Source organism: Dermacentor andersoni, chromosome 1 (genome assembly GCF_023375885.2).
Source record: "Dermacentor andersoni chromosome 1, qqDerAnde1_hic_scaffold, whole genome shotgun sequence".
In the NCBI taxonomy this organism is placed as follows: Eukaryota; Metazoa; Arthropoda; class Arachnida; order Ixodida; family Ixodidae; genus Dermacentor; species Dermacentor andersoni.
The window spans coordinates 414,624,029-414,650,867 of record NC_092814.1 but is presented as its reverse complement, the minus strand read 5'-3'; the positions used below and the strand labels follow the sequence as shown (position 1 = coordinate 414,650,867).

At 43.3% G+C, this 26,839-nt stretch overlaps 1 protein-coding gene and 1 pseudogene across 3 annotated transcripts in view; one reads left to right on the top strand and one right to left on the bottom strand.

Annotated features, from left to right (window-relative positions):
* LOC126518482 (solute carrier family 53 member 1) overlaps window positions 1–26,839 on the bottom strand; it is a 400,674-nt gene that overhangs the window by 149,673 nt on the left and 224,162 nt on the right. The gene's annotated exons all lie outside the window — the stretch shown is intronic.
* On the top strand, window positions 20,151–21,798 carry LOC140215527 (uncharacterized; annotated as a pseudogene).

Here is a 26,839-nt window from a genome sequence, read left to right as displayed (position 1 = left end):
TTAACAAAAACATATCCTAACAGTCCTGTCCTTCTGTTTGGCGATTTTAATTTTCCAACTATTGATTGGTCCGATCCTGCCTCTACATTATCTAATAGCAGCCCCGCTAGAACTTCTTAAACACGTGTATAACATTCGGCTTAACGCAGCTCGTCACTGACTCAACACGCGTCACTGCTCACTCGTCCAACGTTTTAGATCTTGTATTAACAACTCACCCTGATAACTTTACCCCTGTCACCTTATTGCGCGGTTTGAGCAACTACCTGACAGTACATATTTCATTTCGTTGCAACGTACTAAAGAAACAAAAACAAAAATCGGAAGACACTTACACTCTATGATAAAGGGGACTATGTCAGCATGAACCGAGAATTATCTGAGTACTTCGATATGTTCGTCGCTAACTTTCAACTAAATTCTCTCGAGTCGAACTGGCTGCTTTTCAAAGCAGAGATGCATCGCCTTATACGTCTTTACATCCCCACCATTACAATAACAGAAAGAACAACATGGTTTAATGTATCCCTCAAACGGCTAAATAATAAGAAAAAATGGTTGTTTCGATCAGCCAAATGATCTAATTCTTCTTGCACATGGCAGAAGTATTACACAGTCGAGAAAGAATATGACAAGTTAACCTCTCAAACTAAACACAAGTTTCTTTCTACCACTTTACCAGCTGTGCTACAAACTAACCCGAAGCGATTTTGGAAAACTATTAATCCTAATCAGCGGAATGAGATATCACTTATCAATAACTCCGGACTTCCGATCCCTGAGACTGAGGCTGCGGATCTTCTTAACAGAACATTTAGTTCAGTTTTTACTAATGAATTACTTGATGGCTTGCCCGATCCACCATACTTCGCATATCCGCTCATGCAAAATATCACATTCGATCCCATCGGCATTGTCAAAGTAATTGAATCATTGAAGAACTCGTCATCTACAGCAGTAGACGGTATCAATGCCAAAGTTCTAAAAAATACTAAACATGTGTGTAGCCTGTTTTTATCACTCATATTCCAGGAATCACTTAACAGCGCTTCAATTCCACATGACTGGCAGGTGGGCAAGGTCATCCCAGTCTCCTAGAAAGGAAGCCGATCATCACCGAGTACCTACCGCCCTATTTCCATAACAAGCGTGTCTTGTAAAATAATGGAACATATTTTATACTCGCATATTGCTAACTTCCTAACATCCGTCAATTTTTTTCACCCAAGTCAACACGGTTTCCGCAAAAATTATTCCTGCGACACTCAACTTGCTCTTTTCTTGCACGACTTACATTTAAACCTAGATCGTAACATCCCGACTGACACAATATTTTTAGATTTCGAAAAAGCATTCGATAAGGTCCCTCATGGTCGTCTCTTAATAAAGTTCTCACGTCTTAACATTCATCCTTGTGTTCTAAGCTGGATTCGAGGGTTTTTAACTAACCGTGAGCAATTCGTATACGCTAACTCACAGTCTTCATCCTTAACACCCGTGCTTTCAGGCGTACCTCAAGGTACCGTACTTGGTCCCCTCCTTTTCTTAATATACATCAATGACCTACCTTGTAATATATCTTCTCATATCCGACTCTTCGCTGATGATTGTGTGGTTTACCGAGCAGTTACTAACCCCAGCGACCATTTGGCGTTACAAAATGACCTATCGCGCATACAAAACTGGTGTACCACTTGGCTCATGTCATTAAATGTAGCTAAAACCGTGTTAATGTCTATTCATCGTCGTCGTAATTACAATATCCCTAATTATAGCATCAACAACACGCAGATTGCAACAACGGATTCATTCAAATATCTTGGTGTGTACATCTCACGTGACTTAACTTGGACCTGTCATGTTAACCACATAATAAACTCTGCTAATCGTACTCTAGGTTATCTACGCCATAACCTTTTCCTCGCTCCTCCCTCTATTAAACAACTTGCTTTTCTAACCTTTGTGCGGCCCAAGCTTGAGTATGCCGAAGCTATTTTTGACCCCCACCACAATAACCTTATTAAAGCCCTTGAGTCAGTTCAGAACCGCGCGACACGATTTATCCTGTCAACTTATTCATACAAGTATCTCGGCACTAAAAACCCAAATAAACCTACCCTCTCTAGCCTCACGCCGTAGAATAGCCCGTCTTAAGCTTTTTCATAAATTCTTTCATTCCTTGCCTTTTGACAACCCGTACATAAAAAGAGCACATCGCATTGCCCGCACCAGTCACTCTAATACAGTATATCCCCCACAAGCCCATACCGTTACTTTTCAGCAATCATTTTTTCTGCGCACAACACGAGACTGGAATGGCCTGCCCGCCGAAGTTGCCACTATCATCGACCCACTTGCATTCAAGCGACTCATCGAAAATATCCCTTTGTAATTTGTAGTATCTATCTTTGTCACTAACTCCCCACTCCCTCATGTAATGTCTCAACAGAGACCTTTGAGGAAATGAATAAATAAATAAATAAATAAATAAATAAATAAATAAATAAATACCAACTCGCCCAATCCTCAACCCTAGTGAAGCTAACGATGACCGTGCACAAGGCAAGGCCAAAAACGAAAGGCACATCCCAGAGCATTCAGTTTCTTTTAAATGAGTTCAACCCTTTAAGGGTATAATTTTTTTGCCAAATGTGACCCCTAGGGTCGAATTTTCTATTGCTGATTTCAAATAGGACTGACCTATTCAAAAAAAGAAATTTACTGCAACTTTTTTAGAGTGGCCACAAAGTGACAAAAAATATTTTCTGTAAGTCAATATGCATTGTTTATTCATGAATACAGATGGGTTTCCACAAATAATAATAATAATAATAATAATAATAATTATTATTATTTATGCACCACAAGAAAAAAATACATAGTAAGCGGGCCTGTCGAAGCCTAAATGGCTTGTGTGACTAGGCCCGGCAGTGCCGGCAACAGCGATGAGGTCAGTGTATGTACAGTGCTCACGGATTGAAATAGGACACGGAGCATTTAGTACAACCCTACATATGTGCAAAGTACGCGAGAGCACAATGTCATGTCGCTAGAAATTTGGTCACCAAAGGTGACGAGGGCTCCGATGTAAGTGTACGCGCCAGAATTACGTCGATGTGACACGAACTGCAGCCGGTTGAAGCGAAAGTATGCGCATTACTTAGCCCTAAATTGACGCGTTTCATTCCGTGAGCACTGTAGATACATGCGTAACCTTAGTGCCGACAAAATATTGTGCATAAATGAAAAATAAATACATGTCAATACAATGTAGCGTGAACATATTTTCACGCTTATATAGATGAAAAACAGAAAATTTTGATACATGGTAGTCCAACATAGTGAACATTTTTTTTTTATGCTTACATAAAACAAGAAACAAAAATTAAAAACAAGTTATGGCAACGTAATGAACATTTTTGTAAGCTCATAAAGATATACAGGTTAATACAACCAAATTATTTCAAATAAACACATACCCATACATAAAAGAAAACTCAAATGGAAGATAACATCTTCTTTAAAACCTTTTTTGACTGAACCGAGAAAAATTCTTCAGGTAGATCATTAAAGATTTTGGGCACATAGACGCATCGCCATGCCTCGCCATACCGAGTTGATGAACGAGGAACATTGAAACGAATGTTGTCTCTCAAAAGTCGAGGAGCTACATATTTTTCTCGGAATTGGTCGTTCCAAAATTGACGAAGAACAAGTTTGCTTAAATAAGGACTGAAATGAAGGAAAACCTAACGCGGAAAATTAATTGTCACCTGACATCTGGCCGCAGCCATAGGCAACACTTTTCAATATATTTTTTAGTAAACTGTCAATTCTCGTCTGCCATCTCAATGCGCAGAAAGCGAAAACGGTGATTCCGTATCGCAAGATGCTGTATGCGAGTGCATGCACTATGGACTAATAATAATAATAATGCATGCACTAATAATAATAATAATAATAATAATAATAATAAAAGTAGATACACTGAAATAGAAATATCAAGGAGACATTCTGATTTGGCACCTGGGTAGTAGACTAGTAGTCCACATCGGAGGAATCACTGCTTGACTCACTAGCAGCAGAGCAACCAGCGTGCATGCCCATAGCGTAATTGAACTGCATATGTGAGTGCATGCAAGAAAACTCGATGGCTGCGTGCCCATTAGAAAAACCGAACGAGTCAGAGACTTGCAGTTATCTTTCGTTCTATCGTCAACAACGGGCAATCAGTTTTCGTGAAAAGGTCTCGAGAAAAGAAACACAGTCATGGCAGCATCATTTATGTAAGGCCGTATTGTTCGTATATATCAGCCCGTGAACAGACGTACTCGCGGCCCTATGCACAACAGACGACCAAGCATCTAGCGGTGACCCTTTGAGAGATTAGAAACCAAATAAATATAAGTTTTTACGAATGCAAAGAATGGAAACAGCTGGCGAGACGAAACCAAAACCAACCACCTCGCGCGCATGCGCGCCCTCGCACACACAGATCCATGCCGACGCTGCAATGACAGTGTAAAGAAGCCGTGGAATGAAAACCAAGAGACTGCTAAGCAAAAAAAAAAAAAAGTATCCACACAGAGTGGAAGCACTTACTGGGCAACAAAAAGTTGAAAAATTGGCGCATTTTTCAAACACACAGACGGTGCCATAAATATATGACATCGACCATTTGGGACTTGTTTGCAGTGCCATATAGTTAGGGCAGTTACACTCAAAGGGTTAAGTGGAGTCCCGCTTCTCATATTCAAGCAGTAAAGGGACTGGCAACCAATTTCACGGTACCTATTTTTTTAATGCAATGGAAAAATTACCATTTAGACTGTATAATCATGCAGTGGTACTCAGAAAACACCGTGGAACATTTTTTATGAGAATTTTTCTATCTGCAGTGAGGATGTAGTCGTTCGCTGGAAGCATGCTGAAAATGGTAGAGTGTTTTAGCAGAACGTTTTTGACGGTCCGCTCCGCTCTCGCGTACCCGCTCACAGTTAGCGGAGCGGCGGACGAAGAATCAGTTTTAGCGGAGCGCCCAGCTGCGTCCGAAAGGCATGTGCTCGCCTGACGCGCCACCTTGCCGCAGAAGATAAAACCGCTATGAACATAATACTCGTGTTGCAAGAATTGCCGCAATAAAATATGTCTGGAATTACTCAAATGTCTGAAGGCATTTCACGCAATGCATTGCATTTTCATTTCTTAAATATATATATATATATATATATATATATATATATATATATATATATATATATATAATCCTTACATTAACAAAGCCGTTACGCTGTGTTGTAGCCAAGGCAAGGTTCTTTGCTCTTTCAGTACACCTAAAACGTGGTCCGCATAAACAAACGTGCACACATGGCAGGGTTCTGGAACGGGTTCATGGCCACAACCTCCCGAAGTAGAAGATCTTCGTGTCTCCTAAAGTGTACTCTAGGTTAGGGCTTTACAAATCCCGATTCAAACGAGCTCGTTGACGGGCCAGCAGCACTGGGGGCCGCCATTTTGCTTCGCTAGACCTGCTTGACGCGCTCGCCGCGCTCCGCTGAGAAAGCTTTCTAGCGGAGAGGGGGCCCCCGTCCGCTCGCCCGCTCACGGCTGAACGGGTCGCGCATGCGCACTTGCGCTTCCGCTAGCCCGCTGAGCGGAGCGGACCGTCAAAAACGTTCTGCTAAAACAGCCTGGTAACAGGTGAGTGTGATAGCAATTATACGCTGCCATTAGTGTGAGGCAGACGGCAAATGTGGCCGTAACTATGAGAAAGTATTATTTTGTTTATGAAGTCGATGTTTCTGTGATTCATGTTTTCCGAAGTGTTAAAGTATTTCTGTGATAATAGCTACGTGTTTTCGTGGTTTCCTGTACAACTGCTTTGGTATTTGACCAGCCAAAATGAAACCAGTCGGATTGAAAGCGAAACGCTTTTCCCATGATAGTTCAGCTTGTTGCCACTGTCATGCGTGCACTTGTCATTTCCAAACCATGGAATAAAGCACAAGTGTCTAATAATATAGCAACTGCAATTTTAAGCGATAGTTATGTTGTACTTAATAACAGCGAACTTACGAACAGTAATCTTATAGACTACATCTGAAGTAAAGCAATGAAGGGGGCTAGTTGGTGAACATTCATGGTTATATTGCGCTCAGTTTTATACAGACAATATAAGTGAAGGACGGGACGTGGACGGACGTGCGCTACGTCCGTCCACGTCCCGTCCTTCACTTATATCGTCAGTGTATAACTGAGTGCAATATAACCATGTACATCTGAAGTACCAAGTTTCCCCACCAGGCCTCACCACTTAATAATTTTTTATTAGACTTTCTTTGCCAATTTAAAATTATAATTCCTACTTAAAATGCAAACAGCATGCTGGATTCTTATCACTATAAATCATAGTCATTTCATTTCAATCAACATCTCACAGCACATTCTGGCCAGTTGTCAGTCCTTTTAATGGCCAACTGCAACGAAATTTCACTTAGGCTAAATTGACTATAAATGCCTAGCATACACTCTCAAAGTAATCTTGCCAAAAAAGCAGGGCTGGTAATTACCTAATTTTGCATAGGCAGCTATTAAATAGCTGCCTATGCAGATGAAGCATGCACCACATGGCAAAGCAGTAGCGATGCAGATATGGCGAATGTTGAAAAACCGTATGCAACTGTTAATCTCTCAGTTGTGCCATGTTGCACCAAGGCAGCCAGATGCATTGCTCACTCATCAGTTGCGAATTGACGGGCGTCTCTTTCGGGGTGCATTCTCTCTGTTGTGCTCATGATTAGAGCTGTTTCAAGAATGCCAATGTGTTGGGCAGCCGTCGAGTGCTTGAATGTGTAGTCGAGTACGAGCAGTGGCTGTGCAGTACACATTGCTGAGTAGAGGAAGGCCAAACACATCTTTCCTGTCTCAGCTTTCAGTGTGGAATCGTGCACCGCAGTGCAGCAGGTAAGTGCGACGTGGACCAGGCAACATGCACAAAGCACGTAACCTGCAGTTGATGAACCTGCAAGAGCTGCATTTCAATAGCACAGTCACTCACCCATCAAGATTTTCTTGGCTTTCTCGGGGTGACTATAAGTACTACATGCCATGATGGCGCACGAAAACCAAAGGTAACATCCAAAGGTAAATTGTATTCAAGGGCAATATTCTTGAGTGGTCATTTCCGGCAGTGCATCATCTTCAAGATATTTTGTGCGTCTCTACATCGGACGCGTCAAAGTAGACAAACTAAATCCTTTCTGACACAGCGCCAGGAACGTGCAGGAACTACATGCTGCATTTTTCACGAAGGAAACACAATGTGGTGGCCATGGTGTTGATGTGGCTGCAAGCCATGCAGGAATGCAATGCCGTCAGAGAGAAATGGGTGAAACTTTACCACGGCTGCAGTCTGGCCTGTCCGGCCGAGAGTTTATGCCCCTCTAGCCCAGCCGTGCCAAGCCTCAGCTACTTATCATCCTTTACTACAGATGGCAGTAGTTGTCTGATCAGTCGACGAGTCCGGCACTTCCAGCGTGCCAGACAGCGGCTGGTGAAGTCGGATACGTCCTGCTGGAGATGCTAAGATCGCTAAAATGTTACCCTGCGCTTTAAATGTGACCCGTAGCAGCGCAGCAATCAGTTGTTGCTGCAACGCTAGCAGACAAGTGCACGGCGAGCAAGTGCTTCTTTGTTTGTTAAAGGCACAAACACAACACATTCGCTTCAGCGAACTCGAACTGCATGCTGCTGCTCAGCCAAGCTAGCGCGCGATGCACCCCGTTCCAGCTGCTTCGGCATGCAATAGGACATGTTCTATTCCTGCACCAGCCACACTAGACTGTAGAGTGTCCAATTTTTGTCAATTTAGCATAACTGTGCTACATGTAGATCACGTCTGCGTTAAGCTGGACTATACCGCACCTTTAGCTTGGCCACCCCAATGCGCTCTCCTTCGAGCGGAGGCAGAATGCATGGATGCCCTACTGTTGAACGTAGACAACCAGATAGAGAAAACCGGCTGAACTCGGATACTTCGCATTAAAAGATCATAGCGGGTGCGCAACAGCGTTGTCATAGCGCACGAAGCAGATAACAAAGTTTACTAACTCTGTGGCTAGCAGACGTGCGGGACCTGTTCGCTGATACACCGGGACAGAATACAAGCAAGGAAAGCAGACAGCATGGGCGCTGGTTCTTCACATTCTTCACTGTATGTTACTTCTGCCAGGCAATAATGGCAGCGTTTTTTCAGTTTCGGTACGAAAAACATCAGTTTTTGCGAGCTCATTGAGCAGGATTGACCTGTATTTCAAGCTTTAGATTTTGAACAGTTAACTGCATGTCTAAATTATATGAAACTGGGCTTCTTATGCGGTTCAAACTTCATCGCAGTTGGCCTTTAAGCACCTTCTGCACAGGGGACAAGACTCTTCTGTAATCTGCCTCCTACAAGTGGATCCGCAGCTTGGGAGAAACCTTAATTCTCCTCCATAGCTGAGCATTGTGAAAGGCAGAACTGCAGCAAAACATCGATCATTTCATCTCTCTTTGTTTGAAAATTCAGTTAATTCATATAATTTGTGCCGTCCTGCAATTTGTAATGTGAATTACACAGGATAATTTCAAAAGTCAGCATGCATCGATTCGTATAATTCGCGGCTTCCGGTGATGGCTTCCAAGACCGTCATGCTAAGACATGCTTCTGGGTCTGCACATCTCGAAGGCAGTGTCAGAAGTATGGTGGCCACAACATGTGTCCCTGCTCCTGCAATTGCTTCTATCTAGTAATGTTGATTGCTTCTGGCTCTTGCAGTACATAAATGCATTGCCTTTGAGATCGGATCTGAGACCCACCACTACTGTAGTTTAGACATGTTCTTCATTCTGCCATGTGGGTGCTGAGAGTTCGTACAGCTGTGCAAAGTACCTACGTCATGAACATTGTGTGGCAGTGCTGACTGCGTGAATAGGCTGAACATAGCATTTGAACTTGAACATAGCAGACGTGCAAACAGCACACACCAATGTGGAAAATGAAGTCACTGACGGGGTGCCAGTAAGCAATGGCCGGAATGATGAGCCCACTCGTGCACCCGTTGTACGCGTAGTGCGCGCCAATGGATGCGCGATGGGTGGTGGCCTTGTGTAGAAAACACGGGAGAGGAGCCAGCCCCGTGCCATGGTTTGTTGTGTCGTTGATAGTGCTTCTCTGTCTTATTCACGTTTTCAGAGCAAAATAGGCAACACCCTTCGCATGTGTGGGGTGGCCAAAGCTTCAAGGAATGTCAAAGAAGAATCGTTGCAGGGTGGGGCGCTCAAATGCTGGTCAAAACGTGCCGGCAATACGGTTCTAATCATTCCCCGCAAATCTTCATCAGCGAGAGCAACGGTAGCAATGGTCGTCGCTTCGGCAGGAAATTTCTTGTTTTCATCCTTTCCTTTGTCGCGTCGGTGTTTTTTTCCACTCGGATCATAGTCAGACGCTTAAACGACAAAGTTCATCTTCAGTGCAGCATGCGGTTTAAAGGCCGTTTGCTAAAGTTCGGAATGCTGTTCGCCACTTATATTGTTTTCCGCTTCTTTACCGCGTTGCACTAGCTAGGCAGCATGACTGCACAAGCACATTGTGTTGTATGTTAAAGCTACTAAAGTTTGCATGAACTGAAATTGTTGGTTTTATGTGGCCCGGCAAATCCTCTCAAAAGCTGTCGCGCACTTCATGTTTTTACATCTATTTTGTGCGTGGCTTGGCACATGTTTAACTGTTGCTAGTTGCTTCATGCATAACTCTTGTTAATTCTTTTGAGCTGTGAAGTTTTCACCTTGCCTCGTTAGTAAAGGGTGTAAATTACATTGTGTCCTATCGGAATGATACCAAGCAAGTGCTTCTTTAACAGCTTTATTCTTTTCGCCTGAGGGCATATTAGATATTGCGGTTTTTGGGGAAATGTGTTTAGAAAATAGGTAGCTCAGGGCGAGAATTGCTAATAGCTGCTGCATATGGCATTTTTGTTCCATTTTTCACTGGAATGTTCGCGTCATGTTTGGCAAGTCATCACACCTCGATGCTGTCTGAGCAGACTTAACACGCCGAGTGATTTGTTTGCTTCACAATGTAGGGGTCCCTTGCATGTGAATTTTATACTCAACTGAATTCTTTCTTATTATGCTTACGCCGCTGAGGACTAAACCCAGCCTTGCCGTCAGCGCACATCTACTTTGACTGGCGTTGCTCTGCCTTTAAATATATGATGTGGCACCTCTCTCTAGTAATATAAAAAGAAAAGTACTGAAAAGTTTAGCTTTGTACGTTTCCAAGCAGCTCCCTTGGGGAATTTAAGATTGCAAAATCTGCAGCGGGAATGGCAGTTGATCGGCGAATGCAGCAGAATTGCATCGGCGGTACAGCGTTAACACGCACTTTTATTAACCCGTGCGTTTAATGACTTCGTTGACTAGTGTATGTGTTTCTATCAATAAATTCGCAATTACTCTTCTTGATGCGACCTTGACTGCACTTATTCAGCGATGTCACACGTATTCATCAGCAGTACAATCACAGCGGCATATGCAGACATCGCACCATTTGGATTTGTTTGATATAAGTCTGCACTAACGACAGGTGCTTATTATTGAGGTACAGAAGCAGCATTACAGTAAGGATAGAATTAAAAAAAGAAAACGATTGAGACATCGCATCACTCAAAAAAATTTATTGGCTAGTTAACATGAGCTCCACTTTATGTAAATGGGGTTCATCGCGTTTGTCTGTGGGACGCACCTGGCACGTATGTGGACCATGTTGTCCCAAACACCGGGAACATTGTGTTCATACCCGCTCCCACAGAAGCGAACATCTTCCCTACTGCTGTCAACACAGAAGAAGCAGTCTGGCACCCGAACAAAGGAGAAATCGCAGCCGCGAACTTCAGCTATCCTTGCTGCAAAGGGCTGTCGTCTGCTATGGCTCCCGCGCATACTGTTGGAAGCACCCGCTAGGTGGCTATCAGTGGCGCCTCTATAGGCGGTGCACTAGGCGCACAGCGACAGTTATCGTGTCCCCTAAATGTCGCCCGCAGCTTCGTTGAGGTAGCGGTAGTCACTGCGTGATGCTGTGTATGATTAACGGTCTAGCTACCATGGGTCGTATTCTTGGGTGATCACTTTCGGATATAGTTTCAACTCGGAGTAAGACTTGTTCGCGTATATGGCCAATGGCATTTCTGATACTGTGCCAAGCATGTTATCTAAGCATGGTGCTAGGAGCATTGTCAGCAATATACTTCAACACGTCCAGCACCAAATCTCGCTAATTTTTGCAAAAGTAATCATCAAAGAATACTGCTCCACGGCTCTTGGAGCAACAAACTACTGTAGCAAGCAATCCCGCACAAATGATTGCTTCAAGTAGTCCTTCTACAGAGAAAATGAATGTGACATGCTTGTGTCGTGCAGTTCTACCCTTATTTTTCTGTTTTTTCCCCTCCTTTGTGGGTAATTAGAAGCACTGCTTAATTTTAAGATTTTCTGTGATCTGGCAGAATTCCAATAAACAAGGTTTTACTGCGCAACCCTTGCATCAATTAAGGCACTAAACTACACGCTCACTTCTGTGCCAAAATTGCATGGCACTCTGTGTTGCTTGTTACAACTCGCTACAATCATCATCATCATCATCATCATCATCATCAGCCTGGCTATGCCCACTGCAGGGCAAAGACCTCTCCCATACTTCTCCAACTACCCCGGTCATGTACTAATTGTGGCCATGTTGTCCCTGCAAACTTCTTAATCTCATCCGCCCACCTAACTTTCTGTCGCCCCCTGCTACGCTTCCCCTTGGAATCCTTCCCTTGGAATCCAGTCCGTAACCCTTAATGACCATCGGTTATCTTCCCTCCTCCTTACATGTCCTGCCCATGCCCATTTCTTTTTCTTGATTCCAGCTAAGATGTCATTAACTTGCGTTTGTTCCCTCACCCAATCTGCTCTTTTGTTATCCCTTAACGTTACACCCATCATTCTTCTTTCCATAGCTCGCTGCGTCGTCCTCAATTTAGTAGAACCCTTTTCGTAAGCCTCCAGGTTTCTGCCCCGTACGTGAGTACTGGTAACACACAGCTGTTATACACTTTTCTCTTGAGGGATAATGGCAACCTGCTGTTCATGATCTGAGAATGCCTTCCAAATGCACCCCAGCCCCCATTCTTATTCTTCTGATTATTTCAGTCTCATGATCCAGATCCGAAGTCACTACCTGCCCTAAGTAGATGAATTCCCTTACCACTTCCAAAAAATGAGTCAAGCACGCTACCAAGTTGAAACACCAAGCTTTAACCCTCTCAAGCCATGCCCACGAAGTTTGAGCCAATGTCGATCCTGTTCAGCGAAGGTTACCCTGACGCCGTCGAGTTCGCGCATTCGCTACCGGCGGACCTGACCTCAAATGTAAGCAGTTAGGTCAACGAAACTGCTTTTGTAGTTCAGTTCTGGCCTTAGCGATTTGAAATCAGCTACACTTCACTTCGCACGGCGCATACACAATAAGCGGAAAGCGGCGACACAGCACTGTGCCAGCACAACGCAAGGCAACCGTGTGGCTGAACGGAACTCAGCGTGCCTTTATCGGCCGCACTGTTTGCAGAACAGGGCACTCAGGCCAGCTCCCCGAGTAGTCATTGAGTGGTACACGGCTTCAGGAACAACATGATGTCCCGAAGAAGCCATTAATAATGAGTCGCGATCTGCGAAGCGCACAACCGACGCGCACTCAACGTGGGTGCAGCTATGCAAATCAACCGGCGAGAGCCCCGGGACCCTTCCAAAACGTTTTCAGCGGCGTGCGGCAGAGGGCAGCACAGGAAAATGAAAGAGGCAGATTGGTCCCCTGAGTTACTAAGCAAGGCAATATCATCAGCGAATCGCAAGTTACTAAGGTATTCTCCATTAACTCTTAACCCCAATTCTTCACAATCCAGGTCTCTGAATACCTCCTGTCATAGAGTTTCTCACTATAACACCTAGAGAAAAATCTGGTGCCACCGTCTATGGGAGTTTCTTAAGGGGCGCCGTGCCATCACGGGAATGATGCTATATGAGTCTGCGAGGCTTGTGTTGGCTGGTGTTGTAAGAGGCTTCGTCTAAAACGTGGGTATGGCCACACAAATAACGCGTTCTTAAAGTAAAATCTTCATGAAATGTTTCCGTTCACGCAAATTACATCTTTACTCACCTACAATGCATGACGAAGGGAAGGAAAGCAAGAACAGACGACAAACTATTTCAAATGGAGCGCATTTATTATTTCAAATGGAGCGCAATGGAGTGCAAATGGAGCGCAAGTTATTGACCTGCTCACCCCTTGCCTCACTCCCATTTACAACATCTCCCTAACCTCTGGCATTTTTCCTCAACAGATGAAAATTGCAAGGGTAGCATTGGTGTACAAAGGCGGAGAAAGGGAAAACTTAAGTAACTATAGACCAATCTCAATTCTTCCACTGTTTTCAAAAGGTTTAGAAAAAATTATTCTCCTTAGGATGACTGCCTTTTTTAATGAGTATTCTGTTTTAACACCATGTCAATATGGCTTCAAGTCAGGCTGCTCGACTGAAACTCTTCTTAAACAAAAGGAACTAATTTTGAAAAATATAGAGGCGAGGAAACTAACATTGGGAGTATTCCTTGATTTCTCAAAAGCTTTTGACAGAATTAACCATGGAACACTATTCAAAAAATTGAATTGTTATGGTTCACGCGGAATAGTTCTAGATTTAATTAGAAGTTACATAACCAACAGAAGGCAATGCGTACCAATAAATAGAAAATTATCTTTGTTTAAACTTATTAAGCAAGGTGTGCCTCAAGGTAGCATATTGGGACCACTTCTATTTATCATTTATATAAATGACATTGTTAGTACTGATGTTTCGATTAACTATATTATTTATGCAGATGATACTAGTTTATTCTTTTAAGGAACTAAGGAGGATCAACTCATCAATTTTGCAAATGAAATACTTCACAAGATATATAACTGGTCTGTAAAAAATTCTCTCCAGTTAAACAGCTCCAAGACAAAAGCGGTCCTCTTTAGAGCGAAGTCCACGCCTTGTGATCTCACCCAATGCCTCACACTCAATGACACAAATATAGAACTTTCCGCTACAGCAAAAACATTGGGTGTTATCTTTCATGAATTGATGCCACACCGATTACTTACGAAATAAACTTAGTAAAGCGTTAGGTATGTTGCGCAGATGCCAGAGGCTACTACCAATACCACAGAAACTTATGGTTTATGACGCACTATTTGCTTCTCACCTGCGCTATTGTAACCTGGTCTGGTCAAATAGTACTAAGAAATCATTAGGTAACTTAGTTTCAGTTCAAAAGAATGCCTTACGTGCTATTTCAGGCTTACCTTACAATGAACATACGCGTGACATATTCCGGAAGTTCAAGATTTTACGTGTAGACCACCTTTACGAGTATCAACTTATGTGTTCTTTTAAACGTGACATGATTAAGGGTACTAATCATATCATAAACATCACGAACTTGCAGCGGAATCCTTCTTTTCGCCTAAATCGATATACGGAACACAGGGAAGTCCCGCGCCCTCGGACTAACTATGGCCTTCAAGCACTCTCCTACTGTCTTCCCTCTACACTTAACAAATATAGTCTAAATGATGTAAACATACGCCATATATCCCAGAGCACATTACTGCAAAAATTTCTGTGAATAACTAACTTTTTGGTTTGTCAGTTGAAAAGTATTTCTTTGCTATTTCTAAGTTGTCATTTCTGGTTTTCTTGCATACATGTATGCATATATGCATGTGTGTATGTGTATGTATGTGTATATATATATATATATATATATATATATATATATATATATATATATATATATGTGTGTGTGTGTGTGTGTGTGTGTGTGTGTATATATATGCGTCTGTGAATATTGACACGTGTACTTATCTTTATCGGGCAACCACGTTTCGCCGCCTAACAAATGTAATCGCAGAGCGTGGGACGCGCCTCCATGTATCCGAAGTTTCTGGAACGTTATCGATGCTTCTATCCGCTGTCTGTTGTCGCCGAACCTTATGTTATCTGATTTCATCACTTGACGCGAATGGTGTAGAACTTTGTGGAAGGCACGTGGTTCCGAACGATTAGTCTGGAACATTCGACGACTGTTCTTTAAAAGCCGACGCGCTTGACCCGCTGATCAGATTTTCGACGATCGCCGACTGTGTTCGCCGATCTCGTTGTGCTTTAAGTGTAGCCTGTTTTGTGGGCACAGGTTCGCCCAATAAAAGCTAGTTTTTGCCTTTCACAGTATTGCTACTGTGTCCTTTGACGTCACGACCACGTGACAATATGTATATATTGACCCTGCCACAAGTATATACTACGAATATCTTGCCATGTTGCTGCCTGTTGTTCATGGGGAGGTGGGACTAGTCAAGCTGCCGTTATGCAGCTTTTATCCTGCCATCCCTACCGCTTTGTATATATCAGTGTACTTATGTGGTGAAATAACCTCTTCTTCTTCTTCAAATCTTGTCGTCTGTCCTCCAACTTTAACGGCCCGCTGATACTCTTTACATATCACATAATTGTACATGCAATAGCAAGTTCTCATAGTTAAACAAAACGTTTTTGTGTAATAATAAAGCTAAAACAGCTTTTTATGTGCAGCTTTAGTAGAAAATGAGTCATTGTGACAGACGGAACGGTGCTTGCCTGGCTCTTCGAGAACGATGCCAATCCGAAGTCACAATATACCGGCATTCCTACGCGTATCACAGCACAGCAGCGCCAGATTTCCCTCTAGGTAATATAGTGAGAAACTCTATGCCTCCTGTAAACACGCTGTGAATAGCATTGGAGAAATCGTCTCTCCCTGTCTGACGCCCTTCTTTATTGGGATATTGTTGCTTTCTTTATGGAGGACTACGGTGGCTGTGGAGCCACTGTAGATATCTTTCAGTATTTTTACATACAGCTCGTCTACACCCTGATTCCGTAATGCCTGCATGACTCCTGAGGCTTCGACTGAATCAAACACTTTCTCGTAATCAATGAAAGCTATATATAAGGGTTGGTTATATTCTGCGCATTTCTCTATCACCTGATTAATAGTGTGAATATGGTCTATTGTTGAGTAGCCGTTACGGAATCCTGCCTGGTCCTTTGGTTGACAGAAGTCTAAGGTGTTCCTGATTCTATTTGCGATTACCTTAGGAAATACTTTGCAGGCAACGGACAGTAAGCTGATCGGTCTGCAATTTTTCAGGTCTTTGGCGTCCCCTTTCTTATGGATTAGGATTATGTTAGCGTTCTTCCAAGATTCCGGCACGCTCGAGGTCATGAGGCATTGCGTATACAGGGTGGCCAGTTTTTCTATAACAATCCGCCCACCATCCTTCAACAAATCTGCAGTTACCTGATCCTCCTCGGCTGCCTTCCCCCTTTGCATGCATAGCTCCCAAGGCTTTCTTTACTTCTTCCGGCATTACTTGTGGGATGCCAAATTCCTCTAGACTATTCTCTCTTCCATTATCATCGTGGGTGCCACTGGTACTGTATAAATCTCTATAGAACTCCTCAGCCACTTGAACTATCTCATCCATATTAGTAATGATATTGCCGGCTTTGTCTCTTAACGCATACATCTGATTCTTGCCTATTCCTAGTTTCTTCTTCACTGCTTTTAGGCTTCCTTCGTTCCTGAGAGCATGTTGAATTCTATCCATTTTATACTTCCTTATATCTGCTGTCTTACGTTTGTTCATTAACTTCGAAAGATCTGCCAGTTCTATTCTAGCTGTAGGGTTAGAGGCTTTCATACATTGACGTTTCTTGATCAGATCTTTCGTCTCCTGCGATAGCTTACTGGTATCCTGTCTAACGGAGTTACCACTGACTTCTGTTGCACACTCCTTAATGATGCCCATAAGATTGTCGTTCATTGCTTCAACACTAAGGTCCTCTTCTTGAGTTGAAGCCGAATACCCGTTCTGTAGCTTGAACTGGAATTCCTCTATTTTCCCTCTTACCGCTAGCTCATTGATCGGCTTCTTATGTACCAGTTTCTTCAGTTCCCTCCTCAAGTCTAGGCTAATTCGACATCTTACCATCCTATGGTCACTGCAGTGCACCTTGTCGAGCACGTCCACATCTTGTATGATGCCAGGGTTAGTGCAGAGTATGAATTCTACTTCATTTCTAGTCTCACCCTTCGGGCTCCTCCACGTCCACTTTCGACTATCCTGCTTGCAGAAGAACGTATTCATTATCCGCATATTATTCTGTTCTGTAAACTCTACTAATAACTCTCCCCTGCTATGCCTAGAGCCTATGCCATATTCCCCCGCTGACTTGTTACCAGCCTGCTTCTTGCCTACCGTGGCATTGAAGTCGCCCATCAGTACAGTGTATTTTGCTTCGACTTCACCCATCGCCGATTCCACGTCTTCATAGAAGCTTTCGACTTCCTGGTCATCATGACTGGAAGTAGGCGCGTAGACCTGTACGACCTTCAATTTGTACCTCTTGTTAAGTTTGACAACGAGACCTGCCACCCTCTCATTAATGCTATAGAATTCCTGTATGTTACCAGTTATATCCTTATTAATCAGGAATCCGACTCCTAGTTCTCGTCTCTCCGCTAAGCCCCGGTAGCACAGGACGTGCCCGCTCTTTAGCACTGTATATGGTTCTTTTGGTCTCCTTGTCACTGAGCCCCTTCACTCACTACAGTCAACTGCAACTTAAAAGCAGTCTTCAAGCTTGTGCCTGCACCCTCCTTTAATACCGTTTCTAGTTCTAACAAGCAAAAGCCATCAAAATTACTGACTTCTGAATAATCAGGCTCAATGTCTTTAACAAACTACAAGTACAGAAGACTTCTGTTAATTCAACTGCAGTTAATTTGATTTTATGGCTAGTTTGATCCCAACCGAAGATGGTGGTCAGCGCCCATGCATTCCCAAGAGTACAAAAATTTTTTTTTTTATTTCGATCCTGAAATTGGCATTTGCCAGATAATTTGGACTTGAATGTTCAGCAAGCATGAGCATGACCTCTATGGTAACCCCAAGTGATCCTTTAATGGCAGCATCTGTAACGGCAGAGCTTAGCGGACAGAGAATACGCTGAAGACACGTCAAATCTGCCTTGGAAAACGCCTATTGTCAGCCCCAAACAATAACAGCATTTACCCACTTCTAACACATGCCCCCACCCCCTTTTTTTTCTCCCAACAAACCTAAAATAAAATACCGTATTTACACGATTGTAAGTCAACTCAAATGTAAGCCGACCCCCCCATATTATGCGTGACAGGGAAAAAAAAGAGCATACCCGAGGGCGCATTCGATAACGAAAATTTATTAGTAGCTGACATGGTCACTGGACTATTCGTCTTCACTAGTGCTGCCATTGTCATCGCTGCTACAGTCCCACAGCGCATCGTTGTCCAGCGAAATTCCACATTTGGCAAACGACCAGACCACGACATCTTATGGAACAGCAGCCAACGCCGAATGCACACAACCACACGCAGCTGTCAGGGAGGCTCTTTTGACAGGTCCGGTTGGCGTAAGTTCGCTGTCATCTGCCGCCAGCCACTCGTACTCACAGTGGAGCAGGTCCTTAATAGGCGAAGATCCGGGCTTGTTTCATGACCATGTTGCACTTCACTGGCAGGGATTGATCACGCATTTCAGCGACGTACGCCACAAGCTTGGCGAAGGTGTGTTAGCTCGTCGAATTGAGAATAAAGGAATGCTGTGCAAAGGCCAGGGGCCTGGCCATCTGACAATCACGTGCCAACGCCCGTGTGTTAGCTGGCACTACATCGGTGTGTGAATATTGCTTCATGATGCACAAGAAAAAAAAGAAGCCGCTTTTATTTCCTTCCTAAAACACATCAATTTCCGGTCGAAGAAATATTTACAGCAGAATTCCCAGGTCGGTCTAACTACTGAGTCACTATCTAAATTCTTAAATCACCACCTGTCAAACATCCCCACCACCCTCCCATCTTTTGTTCAAGACACGCCGCACTTCCTTCGAATTATCGACGGCATCAACGCCAAGCAAATGCTTTCCGACCGCGCTATTCTAGTCACTTTGGATGTTTCTGCCCTTTACAGCAACATACCCATGAGCGAAGGAATTGAAGCCATTTCTAAATCCCTCGCAATCAATCCCCAAGCGCACGCTCCTGAAGTTTACCTGTTGCTCCTTAGGTTAGTTCTCATGCTCAACTAGTATTTCGAATTCGATTCTATTCACTACCCGCAAACTTTCGGCACTAGTATGGGTACACCATTCACTCCCACGTATGCGAACATTTTCATGGGACAGCTTGAAGCAGACCTGTTGAAATCCTACCCTTTAAAACCCTACACCTGTCTTCGTTACAGTGACGACATATTTATAACGTGGGAACACGGCACAAGCACGTTAACCAACTTATTTAGCCATTTCAATCGCTTTAACCCGAGTATTAAAATTACTGCTCACCATTCTCCTAGTCAGATCAACTTCCTGGGCATGACTGTCCACATAGAAAACGGAAAACTGAAAACGACAGTTTACCGGAAGCTCGCGGATAGTCAGCAATATTTAGACTACAACAGTCATCACCCGTGACAGTGCAAGCAAGGAATTCTTTTCGGACAAGCGAAACGTATAAGAAGAATCTGCGGTGAAGACCACGATTATATCCACCACCTAAATGACCTTAAAACAGCGCTAGCAGAAAGGAACTATCCCCAAGTTGCTCTCGATAAAGCTTATGATGCCACGTCAAGATTGGAGAGACAGTCGGAATTGGCAAAGAAACAGCCCACACCAGAATCTGACAGACGATGTGGACACGGCAGCACTGCCGTGACGATGCCGCCTGACGTGCCGCTGTTCATGCAGGTTCTCTGCGCGTGCCTTAGTTTCATTGCTGGAGGTGCTGCGAAACCCTTCGACACTGGAAACATCACGCTTCGCTACGATGCTGGCCTGCCGCGACACTTCTGCGTGAGCGGATACTTCGGGCAATTTGCTGACTTCACCGGTATCCGGGGGCATTGACACGTGGATGGTCTTTTCGGCTCACCATCTGGGGGCACGATGACGTCAGGACGCATACCTAGAAGGGATCAGCTGTATGCTATAAAAGCATGCCCATCGCCTACCAGCTTCAGTGGACACGGCAGCACTGCCGTGACGATGTCGCCTGACGTGCCGCTGTTCATGCAGGTTCTCTGCGCGTGCCTTAGTTTCATCGCTGGAGGCGCTGCGAAACCCTTCGACGCTGGAAACATCACGCTTCGCTACGATGTTGGCCTGCCGCGACACTTCTGCGTGGGCGGATACTTCGGCCAATTTGCTGACCTCTCCGGTATCCAGGGGCATCGACACATGGATGGTCTTTTCGGCTCACCATCTGGGGGCACGATGACGTCAGGACGCATACCTAGAAGGGATCAGCTGTATGCTATAAAAGCATGCCCATCGCCTACCAGCTTCAGTGGACACGGCAGCACTGCCGTGACGATGTCGCCTGACGTGCCGCTGTTCATGCAGGTTCTCTGCGCGTGCCTTAGTTTCATCGCTGGAGGCGCTGCGAAACCCTTCGACGCTGGAAACATCACGCTTCGCTACGATGTTGGCCTGCCGCGACACTTCTGCGTGGGCGGATACTTCGGCCAATTTGCTGACCTCTCCTGTATCCAGGGGCATCGACACATGGATGGTCTTTTCGGCTCACCATCTGGGGGCACGATGACGTCAGGACGCATACCTAGAAGGGATCAGCTGTATGCTATAAAAGCATGCCCATCGCCTACCAGCTTCAGTGGACACGGCAGCACTGCCGTGACGATGTCGCCTGACGTGCCGCTGTTCATGCAGCTTGGTGACCGAAAAAATGGCTTCCGTAGTGATGTTCTTGGTCTTATAGTGCTGCCGTGTCCACAGGCTGTCGTTGAATGTATATGCAACTGTTTTTCTATTGCGGGCCTGTTGTTGAGTCTCTCTGGGGACGTGGAGAAAAATCCTGGACCAATAACAGAAGTAATGAGCAGGGAAATGCTCCAAAACCAGAAAGACATTTTGTCTAAACTCACTGCGGTTCAAGACAAGCGAGACTCGTTTGAAACAAGAATCCTAGACATGCAGAACCGGCTTCTTCTTATCGAGAGTAAGGTACAAAGCTTAGACGAGACTCGGAACAGGCTCGCAACTCTTGAAGGAATTGTAGCTGACCACAGCGTTAAATCATCTACTCTGGTCAAACATCTGGATGATCTGGATAATCGTTCACGACGAAATAATCTTATCATTAGAGGAATTAAAGAAGAGGACCATGAAAACGAAGAGACCCTATTAAGCAAAGTAATAGACGGAATCTTCAGCGCTACTCTGAAAGTAAATGTATCTTCTATCGAACGAATTCATAGGCTAGGCAAGAAGATTTCTTGTAGAACTCGACCAGTCATCCTGAGGGTGGCAGACTATGTATAGGGATAAAATGAAAGTTTTGCAGAACTGCACAAAACTGAAAGACACGGATTACAGCGTAAGCGAAGATTTCTCTAAAAGAGTACAGGGTATAAGAAAAAAGCTATGGGCCTTGGCAAGTGAGGAGAAGATGGCAGGAAAGAAGGTAAAGCTGCTTTTTGATAAATTAAATGTAAACAATACGCTGTACAGCTGGAATGAAGAACGCGAGGAAAGGTGCAAACTGCGAACTGATACAGGAGCAACTGATAATTGACGCATGCAGGGCCAACATGCTGGTTTCAAAATAATCAACGTAACTGCAAGAAGCCTGATAAACAAGGCGCATGCGCTTGAAGCTCTAGTTATTGATCACACTCCTGACATTGCTGTAATCACTGAAACCTGGTTGCATAAAATTATACTCGATAGCGAAATCGCGCCACCCGGATATTCGCTGGTTAGGAGGGATAGGGATGGAAGAGGTGGAGGCGTGGCCGTTTTGGTGAAACAAAATATTATATTTTCCACTTTAGAAGTACCAGGAAATATTGAGGCTGTATGGATTACTACAAAATTGAATAATCGCACTGTATTCATCGGAGCGGTATACAGGCCTCCGAACTCCTGAGTAGAACACATTAAGCTGCTAAGAGAATTCATGGAAACGCATGTGAAAGAGCAAGATAGCATACTGTTACTAGGGGATTTTAATCTCCTGGCTATTGATTGGGATTCATATGTAGCCGGTGACACTGATGTTACATCTTCCGAGTTGTTTTTGGATTTAATATATTCCTACAACTTAACCCAGCTTGTTAGCCAATATACTAGGGTGTGTGCAACAACGTCATCTGTACTTGATCTTATATTAATCTCAAATGCTTTCACACCGCATGTGATTGACTGTCTTGTTGATGAAGGGCTATCTGACCACAAAATGGTTATTCTGTCCTTGAACATGTCATCGTACCCTTTACACCAGGATTCAAGCATCCAATATCTAAACTTTCAAGCTGCTGATGATGTTAGTGTCTTGGATTACCTTGAAAGGTCGTTTGATAACTTTATGTCTGTTTATGAATTTAATGGTGGCACTGACGATCTCTGGGACTTTTTTTCCAAGGTTACGATGCATTGCACTATGCGTTTTATCCCTATAGGCGTCAAAAAATGTAAACGAAATAACCCATGGATTACAAGGAAAATAATACATGTCAAACGAAGGATAAAAAGGAAACAAAAAGCTTGTTCTCGAGATCTTAGCGCCCAAAACAAGACTTTGCTTCATAACATGAGGCTCGACTTAAACCGTCTGATCAAGGAATCCAAGGAGAGATTCTTTAATGTCACACTGAAAAATTTCCTTCATAATGCACCTAGTAAATTTTGGAGATATGTGAACCCTTCTAAAAAACAACACAAAGGCGAGGATGAAAGGATTAACCAAGAACGTACAGAAAATTTCAATTCCTTTTTTTCCTCCGTGTTCACCAATGATGATGGCACACTTCCGTACTTTCATGACACCTCTGACCGCCCTTTAGCATCTGACCTTCTCATCAACGAGGCAGGAGTCCTGAACCTTCTTCTGCGCATTAATATTAAGAAATCCCCCGGCCCCGACGGCATACCGAATGAGTTCCTATATAGGTATGCTCCGTGGGTTGCTAAATATCTTACCATAGTCTTTCAATCTTCGCTCCCCCAGGGAACATTTCCTACAGCCTGGAAGCAAGCTAAAATAATTCCAGTTCACAAAGTGGGAGCACATCTGAGGTAGGAAACTACAGGCCTATTTCTCTTACGAGTACCTGCTCCAAACTACTTGAGCATATAGTTTGTAAACATCTGTCAAATTACCTGGAAGCTTACAAGTTATTATCACCAGCACAACATGGTTTTCGCAAGAGGTTGTCTACAATAACGCAGCTTGTTCAAACCGTTCACTATCTTTCACAAACATTAAATTGCCGAGGACAGGTCGACCTAATTTTTTTAGACTTCGCCAAAGCGTTCGACAAAGTATCACATCCTAAACTCCTCTTAAATATGAATGAAATATTTATAAATACAAATATTACTAAGTGGCTTAAATCCTACCTTCAGTCTCGTAAGCAGTATGTTGAAATAAATAAAATTAAATCCATGCCCAAACCAGTTTTGTCTGGAGTACCCCAAGGCAGTGTCCTGGGTCCTCTTTTATTTCTTATATTTATTAATGATTTGCCTTCTGATATAAGTGTTCCACTAAGGTTGTTTGCAGACGACTGCGTCATTTACAATAGGATCGAATCTTTAAGTGACCAGTTAGAACTTAACAACAATTTACAAAGAATAATCAAATGGTGTAATGAATGGCAAATGTCACTGAATCCAGTAAAATCAGTTTGCATGACCATAGCAAGAAAGAAGATGACTTTGCGGTACAAATACAGCATAGGTCCACAGGAACTAAAGAGAGTAACAGAATATAAATATCTCGGACTAATATTTACTCAAGATTTGAGATGGAATGTGCATATCAATCCTGTGTAGCAGGGCAAATAAAGTCTTATGGGGTCTCAGGCGAAGACTGTACAGCGCAACTCCTGAAGTGAAAAGTTTGGCATATAAGGTATTAGTAAGGCCAATTATTGAATACGCTAACATTGTATGGGACCCGCACACTGTAACTAATCGTCATAAACTGAACAGAGTTCAACGACTCGCCTCCAGATTCATATTTAATAAGTATCAGCGCATGCGCTCTTCTACTGAACTATGCAGACGTGCAAACCTCTCCTCTTTAGAACTAAGGACTAAGTTTGACCGACTGAAATTTTTATACCCAATTGTTCATAACCAGGTTAAACTTAATTTCACTGATTTCTGTATAATTTCACCAGATCAACGCTCCAGACACAAGCACAGTTTATACATACACCCGCCAGTTACACGGAATGATATATTCAAGTATAGTTTTTTTCCTAGGGCGATCAAAGAATGGAACGAATTACCCAATCCACTTGTCACATGTTCCTCTGTCAGTGCTTTTACTGCTGGTTTGGAGAATCTTATTTTTCCGGATATGACTTCATCATAGCATTTGTTTCTGATGCGCATACTGCGAGTGTTTTGTCTTTGATCACTGCATGTCACTTTTTACAGATTCTGCTATTTGTATTGTTCTTTGTTCTACATGTACCGATATTTTGTATCTTTTATTGTATTTCTATCCACTCCTGTAATGGTCCATCCTTGGACTGACAGTATAAATAAACAAACAAAACAGACTGCCGGCCTTTAAAACAAAATATTCTAATGCACTCCCAAACATAAACAACATCCTACAAAAATACCACCCAATATTATCAAGTAGCAAGCGTCTGAGAAAAGCATTCCCGGATGTACCTAGGGTTACCTACCGCCGCAAGAGGAACTTTAAAGACATGTTAGTGCACGCAAAAGTCATCCAACAGCATTCCCCCGTAATAAAAGCATGTTGTCGCCCCATGTGCAAAACCTGCAGGCACCTTCAGTGACATTAAAATTAAAAGCACTGCAAATAGTTATACACACGAAGTCAAATCTAGCTTCACTTGTACAAGTTCGGACGTGATTTATATGCTTGAATGTTCCTTCTGTAAGAAACAATATATCGGTGAAACAGGTCAATCAATGTACGTCAGATTAAATGGACATCACGCGGACACAGCTAAAAAGCTTCTCAAAGCCGTCGCCGAGCATTTCAACCAACCAGGACATAACTTTGATGAACTTAAACTCTACATCTTACAGTGAAATTTTCGTTCTGAACGAGAAAGAAAATACAGAGAATCATACCTTATCCATAAGTTCAAGACATTGCAACCAACAGGCATAAACGTTTCAAAGGGAGCTTTAGAATCTATTCGCTATGATAAATTTCAAACAATAGGCAACAACACTTAGTTTGGTTTCCTAGGTTTTTTTTTCTCCCTTCCCCCCCCCTTTCTTTTTTCCCAGCCGACGTGTCAGACGCCGTTGATGCACTGGCTAACACGCGAGCATTGACATGTGATTGACAGACGGCCGGGCCCCTGGCCTTTGCACGTCATTCATTTATTGTCAATTCAACACGCTAACACACCTTCGCTCGTTGCCGCACCCACCCGCCTTACACCCACTCCCCTTTAGAAGAACCCCACCTATATATACTGTGTCGAGGAAGGCATATGTCGCCTTGAAGAAAACAAGTCAACTTGTCGAAACGTTAGCTCCTGCTTTAACCTAGTTCTCATTTTCCTCATCGTCTTGAATTTCTATCTCCCGCCTTTCCCCTGTTTTCCCTGTCCTCATGTATGTCATCTGCCGTTTGAAGAGAAAGCAAAATTGATTTGATTGGTTTTTCATGTTTGAGAATTGTGGAGTAGGCCGGTTGTGTGAAGTTGCCTTTTCTAGCCGCCTCTTATGGTGCAGGGCTAGCCTAGTTACTGATTTCATGCAAACTGTACATGAGCCTTTTGTAGTTAACAAATGAAAAATAATGCAATATCCATATCTAATTCCAATTCCTCCAGCAACTTCTTTCGTCCACAAAACCAAATAGCCCTTTGATAAACTGAAGCTAAAGTACTGAATTTAATGCATTAAACAGTCGCACGCATGATAATTCACCAATATTTCGTACCTGTTGGTTCCAAATGTTCTTGCTGTTGTTTGGTTTACCTGAGAACATTTATTTTTGCATTAGTGAAGTGGTGCATCATGTTCATGCAGAAAAAGAATGCATCATTTCTAATAGCTTCATGTCTTTCATGCATTTGCTTGTGAAACCAGCGGTGTGATCTCTGCTAGTGTATAAGTGAGCGCACAAATGTTCTCATTGTGATATTCGTAATATTTAAGGTGTTGACATGCATTGTAGTTGGGCAGGTATCAACTTTATGGAGAGTAGAAATATTTATTTACCATGCTGCTTAAGCACCCTAGAACAAACAGTACATTTGCATGTGTTCTGTAGTCACAAAGCATTACAATGTATATCTCACACCTTTTCGCATTTCATATTGCAAAATTGTGCTTTTTCACTTTCTGATGCAATCAAAATTTCGGTTCCAGACATGCAGTAATGAGGACGGCACCAGTATAAAGTAGCATATTCCATGCACTAAAGAGAAGCTGCTGCCTGCTACAACAAGGCCATTGTGCGGACTTTGGCTGCTACTACAAGGTAAACAACACCTGGTTCAGAAAAAGATATGTTTGATATATACTGTGTTGGCTTGCTAGCCTTAAGATACATGTCATTTGTTTGTAGCAGATGATATGAACATTTACTTATACAGTCAACGACC